The sequence below is a fragment of the Triticum urartu genome, chromosome 2 (assembly GCF_003073215.2).
Source record: "Triticum urartu cultivar G1812 chromosome 2, Tu2.1, whole genome shotgun sequence".
Classification (NCBI taxonomy): domain Eukaryota; kingdom Viridiplantae; phylum Streptophyta; class Magnoliopsida; order Poales; family Poaceae; genus Triticum; species Triticum urartu.
In genome coordinates, this window is record NC_053023.1 from 736,964,750 (window position 1) to 736,989,352 (window position 24,603).

Sequence of the window (24,603 nt, forward strand, 5' to 3'; positions counted from 1 at the left end):
CATGAAGAATTGACACTTTGACAGAACAAAAAACGCTACTGCCCATCAAAGTTCAGAGTTTGGTCAGTTGGTCTCACCTGAATCCCAAACCCCGACTGTGGCCGTCGCCTGCTGGAGCCGCCGTTGAAGCCGCCGCGCCACTGGAGTGGCCGCCGGAGCTGCTGGTGAAGCCGTCGCCAGAGCCGTCGCTTGCTGCGCCGCTGGAGCCGCCACCCTCCGAGGCTCCAAGCCCCCAGCCTTCCGCCGCCCGCGCCCGCCTGGTGCCCTGGTCCTCGCGACCTCGCGCCCGCCAGGTAAGCCGCCGCCGCCGCCGCCGCGCTAGGCGCTAGCTAGGTTTGGGTCTCGGGCAGGGAAGGAGCGTGCCCTGGTCGTTCGTTTTCTTTTTTTAGGTGGGTGGGACGTGGGGTCGTGGACTTGTGGGCAGAGGGCGCTCGAGGCCACCGCTGGCTCTGCCTGGGCCTGGCTGTGGTCGAGGCAGAACTGGGCCGAGTGAAAGATACATATGTATAAATTTTTTTTTGCCAATAATCAAGGTATGGCAGGTGCCATACCTCGCCCACCGGAGCGCTCCGCCACTGCTGACATCGCATGATTAAAATCCTACCCATGGCTCACGCGGGTGTGTGCTCGGAAGCCATAAAAACAGGTTAAAAAACATTTATTTAGGTTTTTATATTATAATTTTATTCATTATATATAGGACTAAAATACGCCGAATCCCCCCACCCACCCCCCCTAATAATATGAAATTACTAATTTTTTCCAAGCTAAATTATAAGTGGACCTCTACTAACCCCCTTTTTTTTGGACGGACCTTTACTAACCCTGGGCCAACTTAATTACTCCCTCCTCCGTAGACTAATATAAAAGCATTTAGATCACTAAAATAGTGCCCTAAGCGCTCTTATATTAATTTATAAAGGGTGTACTTACCACAGAATGTATGCATCATAATAAAAAGTCTCAAGTAGATAATGAGCATGATCAGTTAGTTGATCGGAAATCGATTGCACCTGAAGGCCGGACCAGCCTCTGGCGATGTCGTCGTCCTCGCTGCCGGACTTGTTCACCCACGCCCACAGCACACGTCGGTTCTTGCGCACGTCGAAGAAGGACTTGGATGCGTACACGTGGCCGTAGTCGAAGCGGCGCCACGTCCGGCAGTCCTCGATGATGCGCTCGCCGTCCACCTCCGGCGTGAAGGTGTCTGCCACGTTGTCGTACCGCCCAACCGCTTAGTAGTCCTCGGTCGTGTTCATCACGCTCAGCTTCAGCACGTGCCTCACGGCACCGCTCGCCGTACCGGCCGCGTAGTGGAGGCGTCCCTCCTCCATGCCGGGCTCCGCCACCGGAAACAGGTCTGGGCACTCGACCATGCCGGCGGCGCGCGATGTGTACAATGGTGAGGCGTTCCGCTCCCAATGCCGGAAGTCCTTGCTCCGGTAGACGAGCGTGGAGGCAATGCCCGTGTTGTTGCTGCCGACCTGGGCCGCGACAAGGATGCGCCACATGCCATCGCTGCCTACCCATGCGGTGCTAGGGTCGCGGAACTGGTTGAAGAGGACGTCAGCCGGGTGCGGGATGACAGGGTTGTAGGCGGGCTTCACCCACTCGCGGAGCAGCGGGTCGGCGGGGTTCTTGGCGAAGGCGATGTTCTGCACCTGCACGCGGTCGGCGTCACCGCCGGTGTAGAGCATGGCTGGGACGCCCCCGGGGAGGATTGTGGCCGAGCCTGACCAACAACCATTGGCGTCAAAGGGGGCGGTAGGGTCAATCGCAGTGTCGAGGGCGGCTCAGTTCACGAGGTCCTGGGAGACCGAATGCCCCCAAGAGAGGTTGCCCTTCATGTCGCACCCAGCGGGTTGTACTGGTAGAAGAGATGGTACACTCCGTTGTGGTACATCGGCCCTGTAGGTACATGCAACGAAAATGATTAGAGAAATTTCTATAGCATTGTGTCATTGTGTACGGCTCTTTCAAAGAACATGAAACCACGTGTCCATGTGTTAGCCCGTAGGTGCAGTGCAGTTTCGAGGACGAAAGCTAAATTGGTTGCTGCAGGCTGTTTTTCTTTTCTTGACCATGTACTTTATCTTCTTCTATATTAAGTTTACATGTATAGTTCTCATGCATGGATAGAAAGAAACATGGAATTCAGCTTGTTTTCGAAAATAAGCATCCTACTGACCCAATGGATCATTTATAGTTTTTCTTTGCGAGAACATTTATAGTTTCTTTTCGTTGGCTTATTAGCTACTCCACTAGAGCTATTAGCAGAAACCAAAAGTGCAAAGGCCGTTGCCGCAAGGGGTTGAGCTATACTGAAGAAAGTGGTGCATGGATGGGCACCAACAATGTTGATTGTTGAAGAACGGAGAGTTACGCATGCGTGAAAGCAAAAGCAGCGTGCAACACTAGGCAAGCCGACATGCAACGTCCGCATCCGATTCCAAATAAGCCACATGAACTAATCAAATCAAGCACTAGGCTACTAGCTACAGTTAACTCCAATTGTGAAAGTAGTTTGCTACTGTACACATCAGTGCTGTCCTATGCGGATTGGCTTGTTTGCATATGCACGAATCTTTCTCCTCTTGCAACAGAACGAGCGACAACTCAAGGTATTTAGCGATCATTGATCGATGTTTACATGCAGCTCACGCATGGTCCAGGGAGAGATGTGGCGTGTGAGTGCATACTTTCTGTTTGTGTGCATGCGTGTGATTAGGAGTTGGAGACAAAATTAATTGGAGTGTATTGATAAATACTAAATTACTGAAAAAATATATACAGAATTTCATATTACGTAATATAATTATTACATAAAAAATTGTTGTCATATGGCTGTTGAGAATATAACCGTAATCTAGCAACTACTTGCTCCATTTCTAAATATAAGACCTTTTAAAAAAAATTAGTATAGATTACATATGGATGTATATAGACGCATTCTAGAGTGTAGATTTACTCATTTTTCTTCGTGTTGGAATCACTAAAAAGGCTTATATTTAGAAACGGATGGAGTAGCAAGCGAGCACACTTTACTCATCGGACAAAAAGAGCAATAATATAGAACTTGGAGAACAGGGCGTACGTACCATTCGGATCTGCATGCTCCGCCCCATCAGCCCAAGCAGCAATTGGCCGGACATGTACAACACACACAAAGGATCAGATAAGCTAGCTGAACTCATTCGTCAAAAGCAACCAGCTAAATTGAGTTGTTACGTACCGTTCTGCCAGTTCTTGGCGGGCTGGAAATGGTAGCCTGTCCTACTGCTCCCGCCATGGCGGACTGCCACGCTCTCTGCTTCGGGGAGCCGGAGAGAGGACATGGCAGAGGTGGAAGGCGACGAAGCATACGGCGACATGGAGCAACACAAAGGATCAGATTAGCTAGATAAAGTCATTCATCAAAAGCGACCAGCTAAATGTTCCTACGTACCGTTCTGCCAGGGCTTGGCTGGCTGGAAGTGGTAGGCCGTCCTGCTGCTCCCGCCATGGCGGGCCGCCACGCTCTCTGCTTCGGGGAGCCGGCGGAGAGAGGAGGTCGGACAGAGGAGAAGGCAGAGGTGGAACGCGACGACGCAAGCGGCAAGAGGGAGTCTGGCTCTGGCCATGGCCACCCACGGTGGGGAGGACGAGGGCGGGTTCGTGGTTCTAGTGCCTCTACTCTACACCTCGGAGTCGCCCAATTTATAGTACGCTAGGACTGGTGGCACGCCAAGTTCCGGACGTGTAATAATGAACCGTCCGTCTTGTTGGCTGAGCCGGCACGCGATGGGTGCATTCACGAGAATAATTTTCTCCTCGAGGGGCAGGTACGGCACTTGTCTCCATCCATATCTACGTTCATTCACGAATGCATTCCATCATCTCGTCGCCGGCCCCTCCAATAGCTGCATGGCCATGGTCTAGCGTTATCGTGAAGCTTTGGTGCAGGAAGCGTCACATCACATATAACCTGCGTACGATTCTGGATCTAGATGTTGACAGCAGAGGCAGAGCTATTAAAATCAGTGGTGGGTCTAGTGATGCAGATACTCACAAGGCTTCTTCTTATATCATGCTTAATCATGCCATCACAAGTTCATAACATTGTGCAGTAAGCATGCTGTTATACTTGGCTGACGAATGATGGTAGACATGAGGCATGTGAAGACCTGATGTATGTGTCGGGACATCGTCAAAGATGACATTTTGCGGGTTATACACCTCTTCCACTCCTTACATGTGGCAAACCTTCATTGGCTAAACTCCGTATATGTTGTGCCATTGCCCAAGAAAGAGAGGGCGGAAGGGATCTCCCACTATAGGCCAATTAGTCTCATCCATGTGATTGCAAAAATTCTTGCGAAGATTCTGCCCATCCGGCTTGACCCCCATATGGACTCGCGCTTGCGCCCAACGTTCAAAGTGCTTTCATCAAGGGAATAATCATTCATGATAACTTCATGTATGTGGTAATGTGTAGCTCTTATTTCACCATTTGGAAGCCGTTTTGGCCATTGAAACTTGCAAAACAGCACAATAGGCATGTTGCAGGTTGAAATAGGGGTTGTTTGACATTGTCACCAAGCTGAGGGGGCTCCCTGGAAAGCTATTTATTTAGGCCCGTTCACCTAGCTCGAGAATAGACAGAGAATTGAGCTTTGATGTTCTTGTGTGAGCTTCAGGGTTAGGGAGAGAAATGAGGCAATTTGATTTACAAATCCAGACAAAATCTGACTGCTAAAATTGGGGATTTGGAACCTCCCCTCCTTGTTGGCTTCCACCTCGTACCAGATTCAGCTCTATAGTGAAGATTGCTCGCTGCCGCCCGTGGTTTTTCCCCGTAAGGGGTTCCCACGTAAATCCTTATGTCCCCCCTTGATTTGGTGTTTCTCTTGTCATATTGGTTGCTGCTAAAGTGCTTGCCTACTATTGGTGCCTATTGCTCAAGTTTGGTACGATTTCTTTGTGTTGACATTGGAGGCATGACATAGATGTGTTCCTTGATATGTTGGTGATTATATTGTGGTATTGATGTTGTAGTGAGCTTATCTTGCAAGTATATTGTCGTGGTAAACATTGGATAACTTGGTGCTTGTGGATTTCATGATATGGGCAATCTGATTTCCTACATGCACACAGGCGTTTGCTGAAATGCTTGTGAAGAACTACCTTACTGTTTTGGTCGCCTCCGCTGCCCCTCTACGCTAACAAGTGGCATCAGAGCCAGGTTATATCAAGGGCGCTTTTACATGTTGTTTGTGTGGAAGATGTCAACTTTGGAAGTAAGCAAGTTTGATGGCAATGGTGATTTTCAGTTATGGCAAGTGAAGATACATTTAGTTCGAGTTGACAAGGGACTTGACACAGTCTTGGAAGATGGTGAGGAAAATATGTCAAATGATGAGATGAAAAGGCTAGACAAGAAGGCATTGGCAATTCTCCGTTTCAATCTTGCCGGTAATGTTTTGGGGCAAGTTTGTGGGGGAGAAGACTGCTTTCCCATTGTGGAAGAAATTGGAAGCTCTCTATTTCACTACAAAATTTGCTCTCTTTTACGATATTTCACTTGTGTCACATAAAACCATTTTTCGCCATGCAAAATGCCACGGTGACGTTTTTCAGCCATCACCCCTACCTTCACCGTAGTTGTAGGTGCAACAAACCTCGGTGTATGTTGTCCAGACCGTACACAGGCACGGAGGCAAGGTTGCAACAACAAGACAAGACCAAGCTAAGGAGGTAGCTCTTTGAGGAATCAAAGGGCGGATCAAGAAGACCAAGACAAGCCAAAGGAGCTACATATCACTAAGGAAAAACCTCCCTTATCGGGCAGGCGAGCCCGGTCAGGTCGAGGCCGCACCGAAGACAAGTCTCAAGACTCCCCCGGCAGGCTTGCTGGAGACGCTGAGGGCGAATCACCCTGCCAAGGCACCACCGCTACACCGCACAGCGACTCAAGCCACTTAGCAGTGTGATGTCGAGCCCCCAAGTGATTAAGTGGCTATCGTCTGGCACGTGGCAGCCATTTGGGGAGAAGATTCACCCTGCATGACACCCGTCCAGAGGCGTGTCAGGCAGACAGGGTGAGACACGGTTGAAGTGGAGCGGCAAGGCTTGCCGGGCTATATCCACGACGTGACACTAAGCAGTGCATTTAATGCGCCTTGTCAAGTCTGCAGAGTTAGGTACGATAGCACTGTTGCTATCTAATCAGTGTGTAATGACTGATTTGCCACTTTGGTAACCCCTTAGCCTATAAAAGGAGGGTCATGGCGACCTAAAATAGGATTCGGACCATTGTACACTCTTATACGCGTAGCTGCTCTCCCCAAGGCGACCTTGCCGGGCTTGAGCATTGCGCGTTCGTCACGGCCCTCCATCCAATCCACCAAAGCAGGAGTAGGATTTTACGCTTCGCAGCGACCCGAACCTGGGTAGAAACCACCGCGTCACCATTGTCGTGCTGCCCCTGCAGCCTCCGCTCTTTGTGCAACGTGCCCCTCCCCCGGGCCGAACCACAAAGGGGCCAACGGCTCCATGGGTGATCGTGTTCCGCCACGACATCTTTGGCGCGCCAGGTAGGGGGAGGCGTTTGCGTGTACCCGAGGTTGTAAGTAGCACGTCAATCCGCAACATCGTCTTCTTCATCGATGGTTTCAATATCCATGGCGCCCAAAAAAAAGTTAAGCGCTATAGCTCAACCATCCACCTCGAAGGTCCCCTCGAATATGGCCACTGATGCCGTGGGGGCTACGGGGGCGCATGGGGACGTGGACGCCACGGGGAACGTGACCGGCGTAGGCGGCGCCATCACCGTTCCTCATGCGGCCGAAGCGGGAGCAGGAGGCGCCGGAGGAGGACAGCATCAACAGCACCCTAGCAGCCATGCTCCACAAGATGCGGGTGGGGAGAATACTCAATCTCCGCCTCTCCACCGCACCGAAGGACGCAACCATAGCGATGTCACTCGCTCTGGTGCGAATCGCAACCCTCTAGCTGCCCCTGTCACGGGTGCAGCTCCGGGCGCGCACCTTCCCCAGGGCGAGTTAACCTAGATGATGCGCCGAATGGGGTCGTCAATCCCCAAGCACATCCATCTCGTCGCGACGCCACTCTGGTGACCAGCTCGCAGCGGCGAGAACACAACGCCACCACTACCGGCACCGTCAGAAGTCGGGCGACATCATGATCTGCATCATCATCCATGCCAAGCACCGCTTCGGAAGCAATGGTGCGGGCCCATCTCCTGTTGATATTCCCGCCAGCAGCCAAATGGATGAGTGGAGAGCCACCATTCAGAGCCTGATTGGTTTCGCTTAGGCAGGAGGATCACACTGGGCAGGCCCGCAATGGCCTCCACAGGCAGCGACAATGGCCCGAGCCGCTAGCCATACCGAAGGGGCCACTCCTTCGGTGCAGTCCCCCCCACGACAGCCAGCGTAGGGGCCGCAGCTAGAGCCACACGACCAAGAATCCGACGGTGGGTCGATGGCTTCGTCTAATCCTCGAGCCCTTCAAGACCAGCGGTAGGTCCTGGAAGACAGGCGGAGGGAAGACGCACGCGTCACCATAGAACGACGCCGCGAAAACCGCCGCCAGTCTGATAGGCGCAATGGCTCTGACGTCAACGAGCCCGTGCCCGATAGACAGATACCTGCCTTTCGAGGTTGGGTGCCCCGCCTTCACTAGTGAGCTACATCAAGTCCGTTGGCCATCTGCCCGTATGTTCAAGCCAGAGATACCAAAAAAGTACGACAGAAGATTGAACCCGACAGAGTTCTTAAGCATTTACAACATCGCCGTTCAAGACGCTGGAGGAAGAGTGAGAAGGTATTCACCAACTACTTACCTTTGGCACTCAAGCCGAACGTGAGGTCGTGGTTGATGCGCTTGCCGGAGAATTCCATCTCGACCTGGGCTGACCTATGTAATGAGTTTGTTGGCGCCTCCACGGACGGACATCAAGAACCAGGACGGCCTAGCGACTTGCAGCTCCTCCCACAAAAGGAAGGAGAGAGTTTATGGAAGTATATGCAAAGATTCATCCGGATGCACAAGAACATTCTATACATCCACCCAGCAGTTGTGATTGCTGCATTCCAGTCCAACGTATGCAACCGCAGGATACGTTCCAAGATGAGCATCCGGTTGCCAAGACTGTGAATGAGTCGTACACCTTGGAAGATAAGTGTGCCCGAGCAAAGGAGGGGAGGCGACTCCCCGGAGAGGAAGATGGCGTCGACGTTGACTCAGAAGACGACGATGATGCCACCGATCAGAAGAAGAAGAATAAGGAACGCAACAATAAGCGCAAGGAGAAAACAATACTGGCTGTCGAGGGATTTGGCATTCCTAGTACCGGCAAGAAGGCCAAGACCGAAGCTCCTGGCAAGGAAGTTGCCGCATGCACTGATTGCCGGGAAGCTGCAGCGACCGAGAAGGCTGGGAAGGCTGACGGGCCGTACTGCAAAATCCATCGGACCAAGGGCCATGATCTCCAAGAGTGTCATCAAGTTGAGCAACTCGTCAAGAAACAAAAAGCTGAGTACAAGAAGCGTGACAAGGAAAGAGACCAAGATGACATTGGTGGGAAGGGCCGAGGTGGCAGAGGAGGCTGCCCCGGCAAAGTCCCTCAGCATCAATGGAAACCTGCTAGAGACCATGAGAAGAAGGAACGTGATGACGGGAGCGATGAGGGAGATGAAGAGGAAACCAGCGAACATGAGTTTCAGAAGGCCACTGATGCCCTGTGCATTGACGGAGGTGCATCTTTGCACTCCTCTTACCACCAGCTTAAACAGTGGGCGCGTGAGGTCAATGTTGTGGAGCCAGCGGCAGATTCTCAGAAACCACTCAAGTGGTTCCGCACGCCCATCATCTTTGACGAAGAGGATCACCCTGACCGCACCACTACGGTAGGGTGCTTGCCGTTGTTGGTTTCACCAATGATCCGCAATCTCAAAATCACAAAGATGTTGGTTGACAGCGGGGCCGGGTTGAATCTGATTTCTCCCAAGGTCATCAGCAAGCTGCAGATAACAGAAGAAGAGCTCAAGGTTACTGGCACCTTTCAAGGGACCAACCCCGGCGGGAGTCGTCCAAAGGGGAAGATCACGCTGCCGGTGACATTTGGAGGAGAATTGAACTACCGGACTGAGAAGGTTGTGTTCGGCGTGGTCGAGCTTCCATTGCCGTACAATGAGATACTTGGACGACCTGGCAAAGTTCATGGCGGCATCCCACTATGCCTACAACACCTTGAAGATGGTAGGACCAATGGGTGTTATTTCTATCCCGTCGGACAAGAAAGACGCAATTATATGCGTGCCGAGGCCGCGGAAGTCGCAGTCCCCGCCAAGGAAAACAAGCAAGGATACCGGCAAGGAATCCGGGAAGCGCGCCTCTCCGGAGTGCGGCGCGCCTGTCGATGACTTGCCGGAAAGTTCCAATAGCAAGAGATCAAAGGTTGATGCGCTTGCTGTGAAGAAGGTCCCGACTCCCGACAGTGCTGGTTGGCGATGATGGTACATTCACTATCAGCTCCACCCTTGGCGACAAATAAAAAAGCATGTTTGTTTTCTTCCTGTAGGCGAATGTCGATGTGTTTGCTTGACAACCATCTGACATCCCCGATGTTCCCAGAAAGGTAATCGAGCATCACCTTACTGTCTGCCCCCATGCCCGGCCCGTCAAGCAGAAGGTCCGGAAGCAAGCTTTGGAGCGACAACAATTTATTGCCGAAGAAATCAAGAAACTTGAAGTTGCTGGTTTGGTCAGAGAAGTGTTGTATCTAATATGGTTGGCAAATCCAGTGATAGTGCGCAAGGCGAATGGGAAATGAAGGCTTTGCATAGGTTTTATAGATCTAAATAAAGCATGCCCGAAGGACCCGTTTTCCTTGTCGTGCATCGATCAGATTATGGATTCCACCTCCGGATGTGATCTGCTTTTCTTCTTGGATGCCTACTTCAGGTACCACAAGAACAAGATATTCATGTCCAAAGAAGACAAGGAGAAGACCACGTTCATAACTTCATGTGGCACGTACTACTTTGTATGAATACCCTTCGAGTTAAAGAGCGCCGGGTTAAAAAAATGCCCTTCGTTGAACTAGTCGCTCCTCTATCTCTTTGTTTTTAAAATCGCGCGTATGTGTAGACAACAACATTTGATTCCCCAATCTCTGTTTATCTTATCTCGCTCTAGCCACGGCCAGCACCGCCGCGACATCACGCGAGTGCGCCTTGGAGGAAAAGAACCGCCGCGATGCCCTCTGACATTCGCCTCCTCCGGCCGCTGACCTCGCCCTTTCGACGAGGCGCTGGACCGGTCGGAACGTCGAGGTTGCGTGGGATGACCCTGCGGACTCCCACGTACACGCGCTCGCATCCGCCGTCTTTGCTTCTCTTCCCGGCCTGCTTCTGATCCTCTTCCGTAGCTCCATGTCTTCATCGACCAAGCAAGCAGCAGCAGCGGTGTAGCTAGAATATGCAAGTCCTCATGTACGAGAGTGACCCATCTAGCACCTTTCCCTACACAAATGTGTATTTTATTTCTAGGGCATGGATGTTGCAGCCCCCGGAGGCGGACATCGTGTCTTTCGGGGCAACACCAAAACAGGGATTTTTAAGAGGCCTTTTACGGTACATTCGAGTAAATATTAGCCATTCATTCAGCAGATTCAAAGGCGTGGATTCATCAATACTACCAGAGAATCGGAGTAGTATTTTCTAGTAAAGGGGCAAAATGGACAGAGATGCGAAACAAATCCCACACAGGCCAGGGTATGTTCGGTATTCAGGAGATGTAACTAATTCCCTGTTCTCTCTCTCCTGCACCGCACGCAGCGCCGCACCTGCGCTATGGGCCTATGGTTACCCGGCCGCCGCAGATCGTCGCCTCTGTCCCCCCTACTAGCGCGCCGTTGAGCTGCCGCCTTGTGGCCTCCCACGCGAGCAGCCTGATTGCCTGCCGCCGGGTCACGGGGAAGCTGCAGAGAAGAGAAAGAGTTGCACGCTGGTTCTTGTGGAAGAGAGTTCGGCCGCCGTCGGCCTAGTTGCCTCCGGCCACGTTATCTCGGCCGCCTCTAACCTCCGTGAGCAGGTGCTGACGAGCTCCATGTTCGAGCTGCTGACTAACTAGAGCAAATTACTATAATATTGAAACTAAGGTCACGGTGGAGATTACTAGTCCCTGGAATGCCACATGATCCTGGAATGTATCTGAAAACTTGAAACCTGGAATGGTTGGGAATATCATTTCGGATGCCTTATGTAACCTAATCACTTGAGTAATAATTAAGATTCTCCTATTTCGTTCAAAATACAGACCCCAATTCAGTATCTGCAGTTCATGTTTGACCCCTATATTCTCACCATAACCAGGCTGCTATTATTACCCATGAAGAAGCTAAGGTAGCCATCTTCCAGAAATTCAGTATTGTGCCTCGACTATGTCAAACGGAGTAGAAATATTCAGATCGTACATAATTAGTTCACCCTCTTCATCTCTATAATCCAATATCGCACCCAGCTTCGATGAAGATGTCAGCTCTCGTTTGGATGAGCGGGTGTGGAGAGAGGATGGAGATGGATGGGGAACGGGATGGCATGGGCAGGTTAAGTTGTCTCTGGAGGGCGGAACGCCAAGACGAGGTCGCCGGCGGCGGAGGAAGAGAAGACGTGAGGTGAGAGAGGGGAACGGGATAGGCGATCGAGTGATTATTCACGATGACGCCTCATACTGCTAACTGGACCACATTACCCTCGAGCAAATAAAAATAAAATAAAAAATATGTAATCACAATACCGAAAAAGCCCATGCAATCAACGGCTGATCCGATCCTATACTACTCGGCTGTGGCAGTAGTAAAATGTACCGTAAAATCTCTCATTTTTAAGTGTCTATTTTCTTTGTACTTATGAAAGAACACTGAACTTCTTCAAAGCACCTCCTCTTCCCAGTAGACCAGTTCCAACTATGCAAGAATGCCTCGAGAAAAGCCCGGCAAAGATAGTTGTATACCGTGAACCTTGCTTCCAATCTCTACTTGGGGTATAAAGATATCAAATTATTCTTCCAGTGCCTACATTCATACTTATACTTCATATCGATACTTATTTTCTATCAAATGTTGGTAAGCAACCAACATACAACTAAATGTCCCCTTCAAAAAAAATTATTTAAATGGGCAAACATAATGTTGGATGATCCATTGTTGGTTGATGAATATCCTCATTTCGTAATGCGAGCAGCTAATTGCTATTATTTTGGCGGGGATATTACTCTTTCTTCACTTACTATTGTAGCTGGATTCTTGCCCAATTTATTAACGCATTGATAAAACTTATAAATTTGTCATTATTGTTTGATATTCAGTTTGCTATGCCGTGTTGCAACGCCAAGCTTCAAGAAATATTTTTTGTGTTCGATCATACACATAGCAATGTATGTATATATGCAACGTTGCATCTGATAACAATGCAAGTCCCATTGCATGTTGTATATTTTGTTTCTTTGATAAATTACATAGTTTCACAAGTTCACATATGACAACAAAGCTAGCATACATTGGGTTTAATTATTATTGTGTTAAAGCTGAAGTGTGGAGCCTTAGCACTTAACTTCTTGCCACACTTGTAGAGTTGGGCCTGTTTGGTTGGAGGCCATACAGGCAGCTCCTTGCCCATGCAGCAATCTCAGCCTCAGGCTTGAGAAATCCAACGCCTGAGATTCCTGCCTGTGTCAGGCAGCTTTCTCAGGAAACAAACCAAACAGCCCCAAAAAGCCCATTTTTCGTCCGATGCCAGAGACCTACTCATTTTGTTCTACCATTTCTTATCGCAGGATGATTTGAGTCGACGGCTGAGACGGCAGATGATCCTTGCTGCCAAGGTTCCGCAAATACAACCCAAGTGGTGGATGGAACCATCGTTTGAGAAAATGTGGGAGCATTCGTCGCATGAGATAAATGGAGGGGTGTCTCAAATCTTGACCTATGTGAGACGTTGATGACTCAATTTATGCAATGGTGATGGAAGCTGCTAACTATTTTTATTGAAATTTCTTTATTTTGTACCCATTGCAATAAGGAAAAACAACATTCGCATGCACTCAATCACGATGACGGACGGCGTCCACCTTGGGTTTAGCAGCAGTCAAACAACAACATACGCCGGCTTCCTGGCAATGAGATCCCTTGGTGTAACCCGCGCCGGCACACCAATCCTTGCACTTGGATTTGGTGCAACCATCTTCAAGCCCGCTGCAGTATTCTACACAAAAAGATTAAATTAATTAGCGTATTAATTACTCCAATACATCTTCATTTCATCAGTTCAACTGCAAACATAGATGCAGAGATTTTTTTTAGGTATATACACAATAGGGGAAAAAGATGTTAACCTTTTGGATCAGCATCACAAGACGACATCACAGTTGCTATCACCAACACGAGGGCCGCCATGCATACAATACTTGCATTTCTCTTAATAATCGCCATGACAAGATACAATGCTAGCTGACTGATATCCTCTCTTTTTTTTGCTGTGTGACCTGATCTGCCAAATGTGTTGACGAGCAACTCATTTTGCTAGCATTTATATAGGGGCGAACATGCTACCGATCCTAAGTTTTATGGTGGTAATTAAATACGATCCTAATATTATGATGGAATTAATGAATTGATTTATGCATATCCTTGGATAGATGTACTACATACTCATCGCCTCGCTCAATTGTATGGTGTGAATTGATTCGTTCCCTTTTTTGGCGCGTCAGGTCTATCTATGAAATATCCAGTAAAAAAAGGTCTATCTATGCAATATCCAGTAAAAAATAGCTCTATCTATGCAATATCCAGTTAAGATTTGAAGATCTATCGTACAGTATAAGAAAAAGATCTATTCAAGGATATACAGAAATCAATGCATTAAATCCAGCCGGATCTTTCTTAATGCGTCAGACCAGAGGCGGACCACGGAAAAAAATTAAGGTGTGGCGAAGTCTCACTAAGATTTTTTTTGATGCGAATCAAAGAGTCAATACACTAACAATACACAGTTACACACTATGAACGAATAACCAAATACAATGGAAATGTAGACATGTCTCAATAGAAAAACAACCTAAAACATACCGATAATGAAGCTTTTAATGGCGTGTAGAAGACCCAGGCAATGGCAGTGCCCTACCTTCCTTCTGAAAATCTTCCTTAATTTTATCAAGATCAATACTTTTGAAGATCGCTCGCTCAATGTAACACACCATCAAGTCATTAAGCCAGCCATCAGACATCTTGCTGCGCAACTCAGTCTTGATGATTTTCATTGATGAGAAGGCTCTTTCAACTGTTGCCGTCGCTACCGGTAGTAGCAATGCCAACTCAATGAGGCGATAAACAGCAGGAAACATGACATGCCTTTCAAGTTCAACCATCTTTTTAGCTAGGCTTGCAATATCATGACAAGCTCTAAATTCTTCAATTCTTCTCATATGGATAATGAATAGCTCGAGGTTATCAACTATATGTTCACGTTCATAATCTGAGAAATCCTCATAATAAATCTCTGTGAGTCTAGCAAGCTTATTCACATTGAACCTAGAAAAGGAGTTTCTTGGGTCAAGACAAGAGAAGTTCTGGAGCAGCTCTGAAGATACCTCATTAAAACGATGATCAAACTCTGTGGTGATGGAGTCTATGGCAGCATAGAATGTGTCCACACGAAAAAAATGATCAGCTGTGATATTGTTTCGTCCATCTTTTCTTGATTTTCCCCACTTTGTAAACATGTCATCCATATTTGGTATTGGAATGTCGTTTTTGGTGCAAAAGGCTTTGACATCTTCCAAGAGTGGCTCCCAACCATCATTTCTCCAGTTGATCAAACGTGTTCTCACATCTGTAACCAATGACATTGCCTGAAATGAGACAATTACAATTTTAGATGCATGTATGTTTACATGAACAAAATATATCAAGCAGAGTAGATACATATAACATGGATCGATCACATACCTGAACAACATTTGATCCTTCTTTTGCAATAGAAGAGACAAATCATTTGTCATACGAAGGATTTTTAGCATCATCTTCAGGATGAACACAAAGCTAAAAGTCTCCATTTGATGAACCAAACCTCCTGCCCTACATGGAACACGCACATCATCCTCAACAATGCCCAAAACCTCTATGACTGCATCCCACATTGATTCAATGCGAGATAAGGTTGTGTAATGAGAGCCCCATCTTGTATCTCCAGGTCTGACCAAGGATGTTTCTTGATTTTTCCCTCTTCCCGTCGGCATCTCACCACTCTTAATCTTATCCAAAAGAACTTGTTTTTGCTTGTCAAGCAATTTATCCTTCCTCTTGCAAGATGAAGTACTGAGATTAGATATCATGGTCACATATTCAAAAAAATCTCAACACTTGCAGCATCTCGAAACAGCAACAACTACCAACTGCAGTTGGTGGGCAAAGCAATGGATATAGAAAGCATATGGGTTCTCATCTCGAATTAACTTCTGAAGGCCATTGAATTCTCCTCTCATATTAGATGCCCCATCATACCTTGCCCTCGTAGTCTGCAACAACTAGACCGTTTTAGCAAAAACCTCCAACAAGCCTTCTTAAAGAGCAGATGTTGTGTCGGAACATGCTTAATAGCTAAAAAGCGTTCAATAGTCTCTCCTTGTTTGCTCAAATACCTACAGAAAATGTCATATAATTAGTTACCACTCTACATGGAACAAAATGATCAAAAAGCACATAGACATTTCAAAAACTTAAACACGTACCTGATTAACCACGGCCATTTGTTCTTTCACCGACGATATATCACGGACACTCATCAATAAGACAGAGAAAAGACAATCACCCTCTCTTCTTTGATTGCTTTGGTGACCGCATTTGCATATGGGAAATAAGTATTTTTTGAATTTTCCGGAAGTCATTTGGGCATTCTTAGGCATAGCTCATCAAATGCAACCTTCACTTCTGGAATTCTTTCTTTCACCCAATCAAGTAGCTCCAAAAAATTCCCCTTGTTCAAAGAAAACTGGATTCATCGTGTCCACGAAATGGTTCACCTTGCAATGCTAGATAACTTACAATGCCCAAAGATGTATCCACACGAGTTTCATACTTGACTAGTGAACCTTTGCTGTAAGTTGTAACTTTACTTTTCACACTTGCCCTTTGATTTTTAAAATCATCACATGCTGTTTTTGAAATATTGTGGATGCTACATGGCCACCAACATGTTTACGGAATGCTGCACACCGCATTTTTCCAACAGTCAAAACCCAATTTGGAGAAAACATCATGCCCAAATTTATCATCCATTCGGTCATGCTTAAAAAGATAACAATAGAAGCAATAGGCCTTATGCTTTGTTACACTATATTCCAACCAATCAAAGTTCTTATACCATTGTGGCCGGAAGCATCTTCCATCCTTATTTGGGGGGAAAGTGCAACTAGTTGGTCGAGTTGCACCCATTCGTATATAAGCAAATCTAACATCATCTCTAATGTTGGGGGCAAAACTATCAAGTGGAATGCGAAGGCCTGGATCACCATTTATGTAATCTTCACTAAAAATAGTTATACCTTCAACCCCGTGAACTTCAACATTCTCTTCTACTATAGCTTCGACCGAATCTGCAGTTTGTTCTTCCACTTGTTCGGTTGGCATCAAATTTTCATGCTCTTCTTCCATGGAAGTCACTTGATCTTGATGATTGACATTTGCTGAAATATTGACACTTTCGCGGGTGCTTGGATTTGTTTGTGAGTTGCTGCCACTACCAAGCACTTCAAAATACTTTTTCAAATCTGCAATGAGAAGATTAATATATCACTAAAATATGGTTGAATTTAAGGCTGTTCAAAATTGCTACAAAATTTTCAAAAAAATGAGAAATTACCTCTTCCTCTTTTCTTTGGATTTACTAGTCCCTTTCCCTTTCCTTCCATCTTCTAGCAATCTAGACAAAACTGAGCCGGTTGGGCATCTTATTAGTCACTGCCTTTCTGTCCATGAAGAATTGACACTTTGACAGAAGAAAAAACGCTACTGCCCATCAAAGTTCAGAGTTTGGTCAGTTGGTCTCACCTGAATCCCAAACCCCGACTGTGGTCGTCACCTGCTGGAGCCGCCGTTGAAGCCGCGCGCCACTGGAGTGGCCGCCGGAGCTGCTGGTGAAGTCGTCGCCGGAGCCGCCGCTTGCTGCTGCCGTCGCTCGCTGCGCCGCTGGAGCCGGCACCCTCCAAGGCTCCAAGCCCCCAGCCTTCCGCCGCCCGCGCCCGCCTGGTGCCCTGGTCCTCACGACCTCGCGCCCCCCAGGTAAGCCGCCGCCGCCGCCGCGCTAGGCGCTAGCTAGGTTTGGGTCTCGGGAAGGGAAGGAGCGTGCCCTGGTCGTTCGTTTTCTTTTTTTAGGTGGGTGGGACGTGGGGTCGTGGACTTGTGGGCAGAGGGCACTCGAGGCCACCGCTGGCTCTGCCTGGGCCTGGCTGTGGTCGAGGCAGAACTGGGCCGAGTGAAAGATACATATGTATAAAAAAAATTTGCCAATAATCAAGGTATGGCAGGTGCCATACCTCGCCCACCGGAGCGCTCCGCCACTGCGTCAGACCTTCAGATATTGATAGGATATTGGATAGATAGAACAGGCGCACCAAAAAAGGGAACAAATCAATTCATTCTATAAAATTAGTGAGGTGATAAGTATGCACGTCTATTCATTAGTAGAAAACGGGCCTATTGTCCCGGTTCGTAAGGGCCTTTTATCCCGGTTCATGAACCGGGACTAAAGGGTCGGTACTAATGCCCTGTCCCTTTAGTCCCGGTTCAATACAGAACCGGGACAGATGGCCTCCACGTGGCCTGTGCGCGGAGCCCGGGCAGGAGGGCCTTTGATCCCGGTTGCTGGCACCAACCGGGACCAATAGGCATCCACGCGTCAGCATTTCTGTGGCTGAGGTTTTTGTTTTGTTTTTGAGGGGGGGGTGTTTGGGGGTTTTGGGGGGTTAATTTAGGTGTTTCATATATTGTGTTAGCTAGCTATAATTAATAGAGAGAAGTGTCCTCTCTTATGTCCGTGCTTGGTCGACGCTACATACTATACATACGTATAAAGAGGACTAGACACGCTAGCTAGCTAGTAAGCAAACGAAGGAAACAGAAGATCGTCATGAACATATATGCATACAGAGAGAAGTGATATCGACCACCTCTCCTTCTCCGAGAGATTGGTCGAACAACAAGTTCTCGTATATCTATCCGACACTACCGGCTACATATATAAAATAATTATCTCTTACAAATATAATCTCCTAACATACAGACGCATGGTCCACATAGTATTCTCCGTCTTCAGCGATCACGTGGTCAAGAAAGAATGCCGCCAGTTCCTCTTGAATTGCTCGCATGCGAGCTGGTGCTAGGACTTCGTCCCGCTTCCGAAATATCTAATTTGAAGAAGGGGGTCAAGACATATATATATATATATGAATGAATGAAACTCAACACAAATTATGGTAATAAAATTAAATTGTGAATGTTGTTATTTACGCACTTCATATTGTTCGTTAGAGTAGCCCCGCTCACAGGTCGTGTGGCAGATGGACTCGCAAACGTAGTATCCACAAAAATCATTCCCTTGTTGCTGCCACAACCACTTTACAAGAAATAGAGGTCAATCAAACTGATACGCAAGAATGCCAAATGGTATTGATGAAACTAGCGCTTGAATCACTAGGAGATGCGCGGAACATGCTACTATAGTACTTACTTTCGGGTGTCTAAATTGCAGCTTCTTCGGCAGTCCCGAAGCTTTTTTGGTGAATTTTTTCCAAACCCTGCCAGACAAAGAAAACAATTACTTGATATATCAGGAAATGAACAAAGTTGCTGATGTGGTGGATAATGATCGATTTAACTTACTTCTCGAGCATTTGAGTCATCTCCGCATAGTCCTGGGGATCTTTTCATCTTGAGTCTAAGACGGTTACTAGTCCCTGCTCAAGCTTAATCTCTAGGAGAATATAGTGGAAACTCCACACGCATGCATAACTCATCAATTACATTACTATAACCTTGACTAATATATAAGGGAAACCGAATATGCACAAGACAGTAACACTCACTTGAAGTTGTAAGGAAAGAGTATTATATCTTTGTTTTCATTTATTACCAACGATCGTAGCAAGTTGGCCTCGGTATCTGCAGCATGAAATTTAACCTGAGTTGCATCTATGAGATTTGTGTTAATGAACCCAATATCACCGATTTGTCTTTTCTTCAATTCGACGATCTTCAATTTGCATAATATAGTGATGATAATTATAAATACATGCAATGAAAGAGCTGAGCTATATAGAGAGACTTAATGACAGAAGTAGTACTACTTACAGACAGTAGCAGGTGACCGTTGCTTTATCGAGGGCCAATTGATTGAAAACTGAAAGAACTCCTCAAATGGAACAGGCAATAGTTCAATTCCAATGAGGTCATGCTCCTTTTTAACTCTCACATACAAAGTACTCCTCCCCCCAGACTCTCTGCAGATTTTCAAGTACCAATCATGCAATCTTCGCATCATCGTTGATAGAGATCTTTCATCTTTGACGAGAGGCTTCCCATACTCATATCTTTGTATCTGCACCTCCATGAAATCATAATGTACATCGTCGGGCAGGTAATCTCCAAGATTGCTATAACCGGGCACCATCCTCGGATCATTAGCGACGATGTCGCTAGGCACCTTGAGCGGGGGGCACGATTGCTTCGCCTGTTCGCCGAGCTGGGCAATTTGTTTCCCAGCTCGTCGTTCTTTTAGCCTTTGATCAGTGACAGTACTTCCCGACCGCTCCGCTTCAGCAAATGCCTTTCCAATAATGCGCTCATAGTTGTCTTTCGGCGGAGACTTGGGTGGTTTTGTCAGGGCAGCCAGAGTGCGCTTCGCTTTCACCGGATCTACCTTCTCCTCCGGAGGTGGATGTTTCTTTGCTTTCACCCCTTCAAAGAAGTTCCTCACTTCTTCTCGCGTATTCTCGGCGTTCTCCTCCGGGGTCCTCTCGTATGGTAACTTCTCTGGAGTCCTCAGAGAAGGACCGAATCTGTATGTCCTCCCGCCTTTGGTTGTACTGCTAGATGCCGGCAGAGCAGACGGAGCGGCTGTCTTCTTTACTTGCTTACGAGGCAGGGGAGAAGGACTACGACGCGCCGGAGCAGCCGGAGCAGCGGCAGGTCTCTTCCGCCCTTGCTGACGAGGCGGAGAAGGAGGAGGCTGGTTGCTCAGGCGCGCCGGCGCAGGCGGAGAAGGAGGCGGAGTGCCGCCACGCGCCGGAGAAGGAGCCGGCCGAGTGCCTTGATCGTCACTCGCCGGAGGAGGAGGCGGTGGAGGAGGCGGAGTGCCCTGACTCGCCGGAGGAGGAGGAGGAGGAGGCGGAGGCATCCAGTTCGGAAGGTTGATGAGCTCCTTCCACCATAGGCATGGAGTCTTCAGAGCAGAACCCAGCCGAGTCTCCCCTTCACCGGTAGGGTGGTCAAGCCAGAGGTCCTCAAATCCCTCTGTTATTTCATCGACCATCACCCTAGCATATCCTTCTGGAATCGGCCGACAGTGAAAAGTTGCGCCGGGTTCAGTAGGAAAAATAGAGCCAACAGCCGCCTTGACCTTCATATTAATCCATTCCGTCATAAGGTGGCAATTTTGAGACTCCGTGATAGCATCCACGGGATAGCTGGCAGGAGCCGTCAAGACATGCTCCTGCTGAAGCAGCTCGGTGGAAGCCACGCTGCTTCTCCGCTGAGATGGCGGGGTAGCTTCGGGGGAAGCTTCGGCAGTTCGTTTGCTGTGATTTGCTTCTCGTTCCTCTATCGCTTGTACCCTAGCGTGCAGCGCCTGCCGTTGGGTCTTCTCCACTTTCTTCCTCCTCTCGTGGCATTTGTAACCGCCTGCGTCCGGAAACCCAGCCTTCCACGGGATGGAGCCTGGCGTGCCTCGTGTCCGTCCAGGGTGCTCAGGATTCCCGAGGGCCATTGTGAGCTCATCGTTCTCTCTGTCTGGACCGAACATCCCTTGCTGCGCTGCTTCGATATAGTGCTTAATGCACTTCCCTGATACAGGGTCCAAGGTTCCGCCAGCCCCGAAGAACCAAGTTCGGCAATGGTCTGGCCAGTTAATTGCCTCTGGTTCGATCCCTTTATCAACCAGATCATTCTCAGTCTTGGCCCACTTAGGCCGGGCTACGAGGTAGCCACCTGACCCCGTGCGATGGTGATGCTTCTTCTTCGCAGCATTTTGCTTGTTTGTCGCCGACATCTTCTTACTCTTTTCCGATGTCTTGTGGGCCACAAATGCGGGCCAGTGATCTCTGATCTTCTCATATCTGCCTTTGAATTTTGGTGTCTCTTTTTTATCGACAAACTTATTCAGCTCTTTCTTCCACCTCCTGAATAGTTCTGCCATCCTCTTAAGAGCAAAAGACTTGATTAATTGTTCTTTACTGGCTTCTCCGGATCATCCTCTGGCGGTAGGGTGAAATTTGACTTCAGCTCAGTCCAAAGATCATTTTTCTGCATATCATTGACATAAGACACCTCAGGGTCTTCTGTAGCTGACTTTAACCATTGCTGGATGCTGATCGGGATCTTGTCCCTAACCAGAACCCCGCACTAAGCAACAAATGCGCTCTTTGTTCGGATGGGTTCAATTGGTTGGCCTTCGGGCGCGATTGCTATGATCTCAAACCTTTCATCCGAGCTCAACTTTTTCTTCGGGCCTCGTCTCTTTACCGAAGTTGTGCTCGATCCGGTGGGCTAGAAAAAAGAACAAAGACTTAATTAATATGTGTACATACCAAAACAATGAATGCATCAATTAGCTAGTCAGCACATGCTTAACTAATATATATACCTGGCCGGACTCGGTTCGGTCACCGGAGACGTCATCACGGTCTCCTTCTTGCACTGGCATTGGGTCACCAGAGCCGTCCTCACGGTCTCCTTCTTGCACCGGCATTGGGTCACCGGAGCCATCATAATCATAGCCAGCTGCTTCCAGACCATCGCTGTCATTGAGAAACAATGAGCAGACGGCATCACTTCCTCGTGTGATTATGTCCCCCAACAACTCTTCTTGTACTTCGTCTCGGGCGGTGTCCATAGTTTCTACAAATATTTACAACATGATAATTATTATTCAAACATGACAGATGGATATATTAGTGGCAAACATAGAACTAATTTTAATTAGTGGCCTCGACGCTGCTTCTCTAGGGTTTGGGGTGGCCTCGACAACGCTTCAAGGATAAAAAAAGAAGAGGAAGAAAAAAAAGAGGAGAACACCCACGATACATGCTATTTAGGGTTTCCTCTACCGCTCGGCGACTCTCGACGACCCTCGTTCCCGATAAAAAAACGAGGAAGAAGAAGAAAAAAAGAGGAGAATAAAGAATAGAGGAGAAATGTATAGATAAAACTTTTCTAATTAAAAATCTAATTTTTGCATATATGTATTTTTAAAACATCATTACAATTGAAAAAATACATACATACATACAAAAAACATGTAAAAAATACATACATACATATATGAACATACATCAAAAAATACATATATTTAAAAAATACATACATACAAATATGAAAATCTAAAAACATGTAAAAAACAACATGTATAATTAAAAAAATTGCACGGCGGCGGCGGGGGCGGAAGATGCGTGGTGCTCACAGAGGCGGCGACGCGTCGGGGCAGGGGACGGCGGCACGGCGACGGCGACGGGGCAGGGGCGGCGTGCGGCGGGTAAGGGGACGGCGGCGTGCGGCGACGGTGTCGGGCGAGGGCGCAGGCGACGACGTCGGGCGAGGGCGAGGGCGACGGCGTCAGGCGAGGGCGCGGGCGACGGCGACGGCGGGGGCGGCGGGCGGCGTCGGGGCAGCCTGGCGGCGTCGATGTGCTCGGCGTCGTCGGGGGCAACTGCGAGGGAAATATGAAAATTTCCTAAATGCTGGCTTATATAGCAAAGGCATTGGTCCCGGTTCGTAGCACAAACCGATACCAATGCCCCCTTCAGTCCCGGTTGGTGCCACCAACCGGGACCAAAGGCCTCTTTTTAGCAGCCCAAAGAGCGGGAAGCGGCGGCCTTTGGTCCCTGTTGGTGGCACCAACCGGGACTAAAGGGGGGCATTGGTCCTGGTTTGTGCCACGAACCGGGACCAATGCCCCCTTTAGTCCCGGTTGCTGGCACCAACCGGGACCAAAGGCCTCGTGCTGCCCCGCGCCAAAACTTTAGTCCCACCTCGCTAGCTGAGAGAGCTCGAGAGTGGTTTATAAGCGCTGTTGCGCCTTCCCTCTCGAGCTCCTCTCAAATGCAGGCTTTCGGGCCTAACCCTGCGCTGTGTGTCTGTGGGCCTACTGGGCCTCCTGTGGGCCTGAATCCTGGCCCATGGTAGGGTTTCTAGTCGTATTCAGGCCGTGGGGGCCTACTAGGTGGCACTTTTTTTCTTTGTTGCTTTATTTATTTTATTTTGTTTCTACTTACAACAAAATACTTATTGTTGCTATTTTTCCAGTTTTTTGTTTTGTTTTCTGCATTATTTATTTTCTTTTGTTTTTTGCTTTATTTTTAATTCTTTTTTGCTTTTAGTTTTAGAAAAATTATGAACTTTCTGTTAGTGCCATTAGTTTTCAAATTTGAAAACACTTTTTTGTTTTTTTCTTAGTTGCTTTATTTATTTTATTTTGTTTCTACTTACAACAAAATACTTATTGTTGCTATTTTTTCCAGTTTTTTGTTTTGTTTTCTGCATTATTTATTTTCTTTTGTTTTTTGCTTTATTTTTTAATTCTTTTTGCTTTCAGTTTAGAAAAATTATAAACTTTCTGTTAGTGCCATTAGTTTTCAAATTTGAAAACACTTTTTTAGTTTTTTTGTTTTCTTTGTTGCTTTATTTATTTTATTTTTTTTCTATTTACAAAAAAATACTTATTGTTGCTATTTTTATTTTTATTTCCAGATTTTTTGTTTTGTTTTCTGCATTATTTATTTTCTTTTATTTTTGCTTTATTTTTTATTTCTTGTTGCTTTTAGGTCAGCAAAATTATGAACTTTCTGTTAGTGCCATTAGTTCTAGATTTAGAAAAATTATAAACTTTCTGTTAGTGCCATTAGTTTTAAAATTTGAATAGTTAAATTTGAATTTTTGAAAATTTGTGTGAATCACAAGTTTGTGATTAACTTTAGTAAAAAAATGAACATAGATGCACTTATAGAGACAATTCAACCTAAATTCATAATCAATTTCTATGAATTTCAGAGAAATTCATTATGAATTTAGGTCAAATTCCCTGTATAGGGGCATCTATTTTCACTTTAAGATGAGCTCAACAAGGCAGAGAGGGACGGGCTTATAAACCGGTGTGGGCGCCCTTCGGTTGGCGAGGTGGGACTAAACTCCGAGTGCAACGAGGACCAACCCTTTAGTCCCGGTTTGTGGCACAAACCGGGACTAATGGTCATGGGCCAGGGGCGAGCCCTATTTTTTCCTGTTTTTTTGTTTTTTTTTGCATTATTTATTTTCTTTTGTTTTTTGCTTCATTT

General features: G+C 47.3%; 1 pseudogene; it reads right to left on the reverse strand.

The window, feature by feature from the left end:
* Window positions 1-785: 785 nt before the first annotated feature.
* Window positions 786-3,656, reverse strand: LOC125534530 (annotated as a pseudogene).
* Between the last annotated feature and the right edge of the window lie 20,947 nt (window positions 3,657-24,603).